Source organism: Chinchilla lanigera, unplaced genomic scaffold (genome assembly GCF_000276665.1).
Source record: "Chinchilla lanigera isolate Chin_1 unplaced genomic scaffold, ChiLan1.0 scaffold00045, whole genome shotgun sequence".
Lineage (NCBI taxonomy): Eukaryota > Metazoa > Chordata > Mammalia > Rodentia > Chinchillidae > Chinchilla > Chinchilla lanigera.
Genome location: NW_004955446.1, coordinates 2,798,053 through 2,804,273, shown reverse-complemented (window position 1 = coordinate 2,804,273; position 6,221 = coordinate 2,798,053). Strand labels below are relative to the sequence as shown.

At 39.5% G+C, this 6,221-nt stretch overlaps 1 pseudogene; it reads left to right on the top strand.

Moving 5' to 3' along the window:
* Positions 1 to 328: 328 nt before the first annotated feature.
* LOC102013771 lies at positions 329 to 1,091 on the top strand (annotated as a pseudogene).
* The last annotated feature ends 5,130 nt before the right edge of the window (positions 1,092 to 6,221 follow it).

Sequence of the window (6,221 nt, the reverse complement as noted above, 5' to 3'; positions counted from 1 at the left end):
CCTTTTTAAGGTGGAATAGCCCATTATATGTGTAAACCAAGATTTGTTGATCCATCCAGACTTCCTGGGATGGACTCTTGGGTTGAACTGCTTCCACTTTTGGGTTGTGATAATCCTGCTGAGAGCACAAGTGTGCAAGTACCTGCTCACACCAGCTCTCAGTCCTGCTGGTTATGTGCCCAGAGGCTTGTGAACAACAGAAATTTATTTCTCACACTTCTGGAAGTAGGAAAAGTCAAGATGCAAGTGCTCCCCACCCACCTTTGGCTGTAGTCTAGACCCCCGTGCTCGCTGGTGGCCAGCTCCATGCAGAAGTTTTGTTGGAAGCATGGCCGAATACTTCTACATAAAGTCCACCAAGCTCGTACTCAAGGGAACAAAAGACAGAAGTAAGAAGAAAAAAAAAAAAAGAAAAGAAGAGAAAAAAGAAGAAGATGAAGAAACCCAACTTGATGTTGTTGGAATATGGTGGACGGTAGCCAACTTCGGTGATATCTCAGGAACCATTGCCATTGAAATGGATAAAGGAACCTATATCCATGCACTTGACAATGGTCTTTTCACACTGGGAGCCCCACATACAGAAGTTGATGAAGGTCCTAGTCCTCCTGAGCAGTTTACTGCTGTCAAATTGTCTGATTCCAGAATTGCCCTGGAATCTGGCTATGGAAAATATCTTGGTATCAGCTCAGATGGACTTGTTGTTGGACGTTCAGATGCCATTGGACCAAGAAAACAATGGGAACCAGGGTTTCAAGATGGGAAGATGGCCTTATTGGCCTCAAATAGTTGCTTTATCAGATGCAATGAAGCAGGGGTTATAGAAGCAAAAAGTAAAAAAGTAGAGAAGAAGAAATGATAAAGATTAGATCCTGTGCTGAAAGGGAAACCAAGAAAAAAGATGACATCCCAGAAGAAAACATAGGGAATGTAAAACAGGTGAAATCAACTACGTAAAAAAATTTCAGTTTCCAAGACCATAAACTTAAAATCAGTAAAGAAGACAGTAAAATTCTTAAAAAGGTTCGGAAAGATGGATTTTTGCACGAGACAGGAGAGCCATGTTGAAAGCTGATAGATACTGCAAATGACCAAGATTTTTGTTTTGGCCTACTCTTTCTGTTTTTTCTGAATAAAATATTAAGTGGTAGTGCTTTATACAAAAAAAAAAAAAAACAAAACAACATGCTAGCAGACTCAGGGGCTGAGTAGCGGTAGTGTCCTGGTTTCTAGAGCACCACTTTTCACGGGATTGTCACATAATGGATGGTGCAGGGCCTTTTATTTTTATCAGATTATTAATTGCATTAATGAGGGCCCCACCCTTGTTACCTAATCAGTTCCCAAAGTTTCTAGGTCATAATCCATCATCTTGGGGATTAAGATTTCAACATATGAATGGGGTGGTGGGGGGAGCATAACCATTTAGTCTATTGTACAATGATAGAATCAGGGAGGGATGAACTATACTTATAAGGCAGATCGAATTTCAGTGGGAAAAATCAACTCAAGCTTTCAGTTTGTTTCCAAAGCAGATTTCAGTTTTTCTGAAAAGAAAAAGTCATGAGAGATTGCATATCTCCCCACCGTCTGTCCTCTCACTAAGAGAATTTAGGTTTGGTGTAACATGAAAATGATCAGTTGCACCTCTTGGGAATCCTTTCTTGAGGCTGGAACAGTACATTTACTTATTTATTTATCTGAGTAGGAAGTATTTGTTGAGAGTAAGAAAGACAGAAGCGGTCCCGAGTGGGTGGCTGAGCACATTTATTTTCCCAGGTGTCTCCTTTATCATCTTTCTGAATTTAGACTGAGACTAAAAAATTTTAAAAAGTGATCTGCACATGAAGCCCCTCCCCCCCTCCTCTCTCTCCAGCAAAGCATGCTGGGAGTCTCTCACATACCCCGTTGTTTCAAGTGCAGGGGAACAAAGAGGGTGTATGACGTGCACATCTTTGCCAAAAATCAAATGTTCATTAGATGAAAACGCACATGAAACGAAGTGGCCAGGGAAACTGGCATATTACACTGTTTACAAACTCTGAGTTTAGATAGTCTCTTCCAGGAAGAGAAGACAATAACTTGGGGGTTATGTCTTGGTTCTTTGATCAACTATCACCTTAACATAGTGCTTGTATTTAAGTAGCCCCTGTTTTACTTAATAATGATCCCAAAGTGTGAGAGTAGCAATGCTGGCAATTCAGAATGTCAAAGAGAAGCCATAAAGTACTCCCTTTGAATGAAAAGATGAGCTGATCATAAGTATATATGTATAGCTAAAAACAGTATAGGATTTGTGGTTTTAGGCATCTAATGGGGGCTTTGGAACATATCCCAAGCGTGGCTAAGTGGGGACTATAGTTTAAGTAAAAACCAAATAAAGATAAAACTTAAGAAAAAAGGGTCCCAATAGATAAACCATAAGTAAATTAGCATTAAGAAAGCATAGAATATGGAATAAAAATCTTTTTAAAATGATTTTTACAGTAAGTCACAAAACAGAATCCAACCCTCTGCTGTTGAAAACAGTACACTTAAAACAAAATGAAGCAAAATATTTAAGTGTCAGAGGAAAGGGAGTGAATGACCACGGAGTGGAATGAGCAAGGAGTAATATAATGTGATTAAGCACAACCTATTCTACAACAAATTAAGTGCAATTGTGAAACATTTTCTGTTGATAAAAATTATTGCCAAAATATGTAGCTATTATCACTCCTTGTAAATGAAATAATATTTCTTTAAAATACACAAAGCAATTACTATTGGAAATAGTCCCAACAATATCCATAAGGGGTTACCTTAAGAACACATCATCGAAATTGTAGAATTAACAGTTGTGCAGTATATATGTGTATATATATGAAATTAGGTTTATGAAAATAAAAATCTTTTCCAGCATGCATAAAACTGTTATTGAATTACTTCAAATAATCTAAGAGAAAAGAAAATAATTTTTCAAAAAACTAAAAATTAATAAAACAGAAAACCCAACAAGTGACAGGAGTTATAAAATACTTCCTCAAATAGCTTTTGAGTCTAAGTAGTGTAAAAACTGCAAGTTCATATGGAGTAAATAGCAACATCTCAGAGCCTCACTTTACCCTTAATTAGAATGTGCACTTAAGGAAATTACGGCATCTTTTCTTTGAATATCATTAAGAAAATACTAGAACAACCATTCTTAGGATGGTTTCTATAAGATTTCTTATATAAAAACAAAGAGTATTCAGAGGTTTCTAAATATATCTGTTAACTTTTTGAGGATGCAGACTTGCCTTTTTCCCAGTTAATTAAAAGACAATTACTTGTTTCAACATGAAATAAAGAAAAACAAAACTTAATTTTCAAAGCAAAAGCAGAGAAAATTACAATGAAACAAAATACCCAACCAACCAATCACACGAAAAACCAGAAACCAGATCCTTGTCCCTTGTGATCTGGGGCAGGGCAGGGACATTTTTGTATACATAGCCTCTCCGGGTCTCTGTTTTGCTGTGGTCCTGCCACTTTCTGAAGGTTTCACTCATTTATGTGCCTTGCCTGCTGTGTGCACCTGTGTTTGCAATCCTTGAGAAAGGCTGAGTTAAGGAAGTTGCAAAGATTCTTATTATTTTCTTTTTGGTTAAAAGCTGTTACACAGGCGTCTGCACTCCCTGGGTCACTGGGACAGGGCCAGGAAACCTGCCCCAGTGTGAAGTAAGTGAAGGGTCACTGTTGAGTCTTGATTGAGGTAAGAGTTACATCTTTTCTAAAGCAAAATAGGTGGAAAAAAGATGAAGCAATGTTTGATAACAGTTGTAGACTTATTAGAATGGTTTCAATATGGTTTTCATTAGGCACTGGTATTCTGAGGCTCCTAAATATGTTTTCTAGGTACAGGTAGTTTTTAGATGTATTTGCATTCATTTATGTGTACTTGTCTCATTCTAAAAAGGATTTGAGGCAGTCACGATGGCTGTGGCATACCAATGAATGGGGAACAGTCCTCCCTAGGGCCAAGCAAAGGAGAATGTTAAGATCAATAATAAAACCGACTAAAAGTCAGTCTGCTTTTTATTATCATCAGGATGGGCAATTCTAAAGAATGTCAGTGATAAAATATCCCTCCCTGCCAAGCTGGATCCCTCCACAATTTATTTAAAGTGCAAATGTTTATATCTATATAAAATATGTGTTTGCATTTATTTTAAGTTGTGTTTCAAAATTGTGATCATTTTATATAAATTGGGATGTAGTAAGTGGCAATGGTTCATTTTTGCTAAAAATTTATTTTCAGTGAAAACCATATGATATGCCTGAAAAATAATGAGCTAGTTGCTGGGGTCTCAGCCAGTGACTTGCTTAGATAAATTGCCTTGGTAAGCTGCCTTTCCCTTCAGACCACTGATGAGATGTCACCCTGACTACACAGACTCAGTTGCTCAGTTTAAGGTTAAGTCACCTGGAAAAAATAAAAATTTTTGGCATGTGCTGGTGTGGGTTTGCAAACCCATATAACGGGAAATAGCACTGTTGTCTTGTAAAACATTGTCACATATACCTAATGTTTAGCAGAACCAACACTGTGCCCCATTAGACTCTCAGTATATATTTGTTGGAGGAGTCTTTTCCTAAAGTGGTACTTACCTGTAACTTACCCATAGGCCTTTGGTCCTTAAATTAGACTTTAAGCCAATTCCACGTACTCTCCCCATTGGTTTTCCTTCATCAGTCCGACGGGGATGTTCATCCTCCCTGACTGTAAGCCAGCGGAGCCTTCCTTTGCTGACGTATTTGCTCACTGTCTTATTTGTGCTCCCTCTTCCCAAGAGAGGAAAGTGATGTCTGCGAACAAAGTGTTTTCATCCTCCACTGTCCTGCTATTTTTCAGAGGTTAAGTCAGCTTTAGAAGGCAGGTTGACAAGTCACTTTGTGTGGAAGTAGAGTTGGCCTTTGAATAACATTGGTTTAGGCAGCTCAGGTCCACTGACACTTGGATTTTTTTTTTTAAAGATTTGTGACAATGTGATATCTTGCTTCTCAGGAAAGTTTTAGCTCATTACTGAACTTTCAGGGATGAAACAATCCACTCTATATAGGGGGAGGATCTGCCGTTCCTTCTGGCACTGGGATGTAGGACGTGATAGGCCGGTAGGAAGGGATACTTATGCCACAAAGGAGAGTGGAAGTTTTAGCACTGGACTGAAAAGTGGTTCCTACCAGCCATGGAACCTGAAGAGAGGTTTATTCCTTTGATTTGAATGCAATGTCCCGCCTGCGAGCTGGTCTGTCACCATCAGGCTCATGATGAAAGGGACCCAGGATAAAACAGAAACCAGGTTGGAACACCCAAGGGTCTCATATGTGTCTAATTTAGAGCAAGTGTTGCAGCGGGGAGTGACATGGTTTGCTGTTGCCCTGACTTACACGGTAAGGGCAAGTGTAGCTCAGACTCGATCCTACACCACAGGAGTGCGGGAGGAGTGTGGGCTGTGCCCCGTCCCTGTCTACTCTGCCTGTCAGGCTTACCACATGTGCCTCAGGGAAGGGCCTTTGATGGCTGAGCCCAGCTGTTAAAGCACAACCTCTATAAATTGTTCAAATGGTTTTGAAAATCTTCAAACAGAAGTGCAGTGAGAACAACACATCTGAGAATAGAGACAGAGCCACAATCTCCTCTACTGCAGACTTTCCTGTTTCCTTCTTTATTTTTTGAGAGAAAAAGAGGCATAAAACACAGTCATTTTCTACCTAGCAGATGACTGACTTTGACAGACTTTCGAAGGACTATAAAGAACCGGCGGTGGATATAGAAATTGCCAACTGTCCGAAGGAGAAACAGGTCTAAAGGCTTTTAAACAGCTCCTTCGGGGAAGATCATGAATATGACTTGGTATATCTAATATATTTTTGCAGATATAGTCAAATCCACAGTAGATTTCCTTTGGTTGTCTCTTTTTTTACACTCATATCTGAGCCCTTGAAAGATTGTTTCCCCAGTGTTAGCACACAGTCAAATAGCCAAGCAAATGGTACAGTAGGGGTTATGTGAAGACCATTTAACAACTGGCTGGGCAAGCACCAACCAGTCAAATGGGTCCCAGTGAATCAGTGCTGATGTACACAGCTGGCACAGCTGTATCAGTACATGCTGGCTGAGTGTCAGCCCTGAGCATAACGAGGCATGGGCCGACTTTGGGGACTTCAGAATGTCTTCATTAGCTACCCCTCCCACTAGG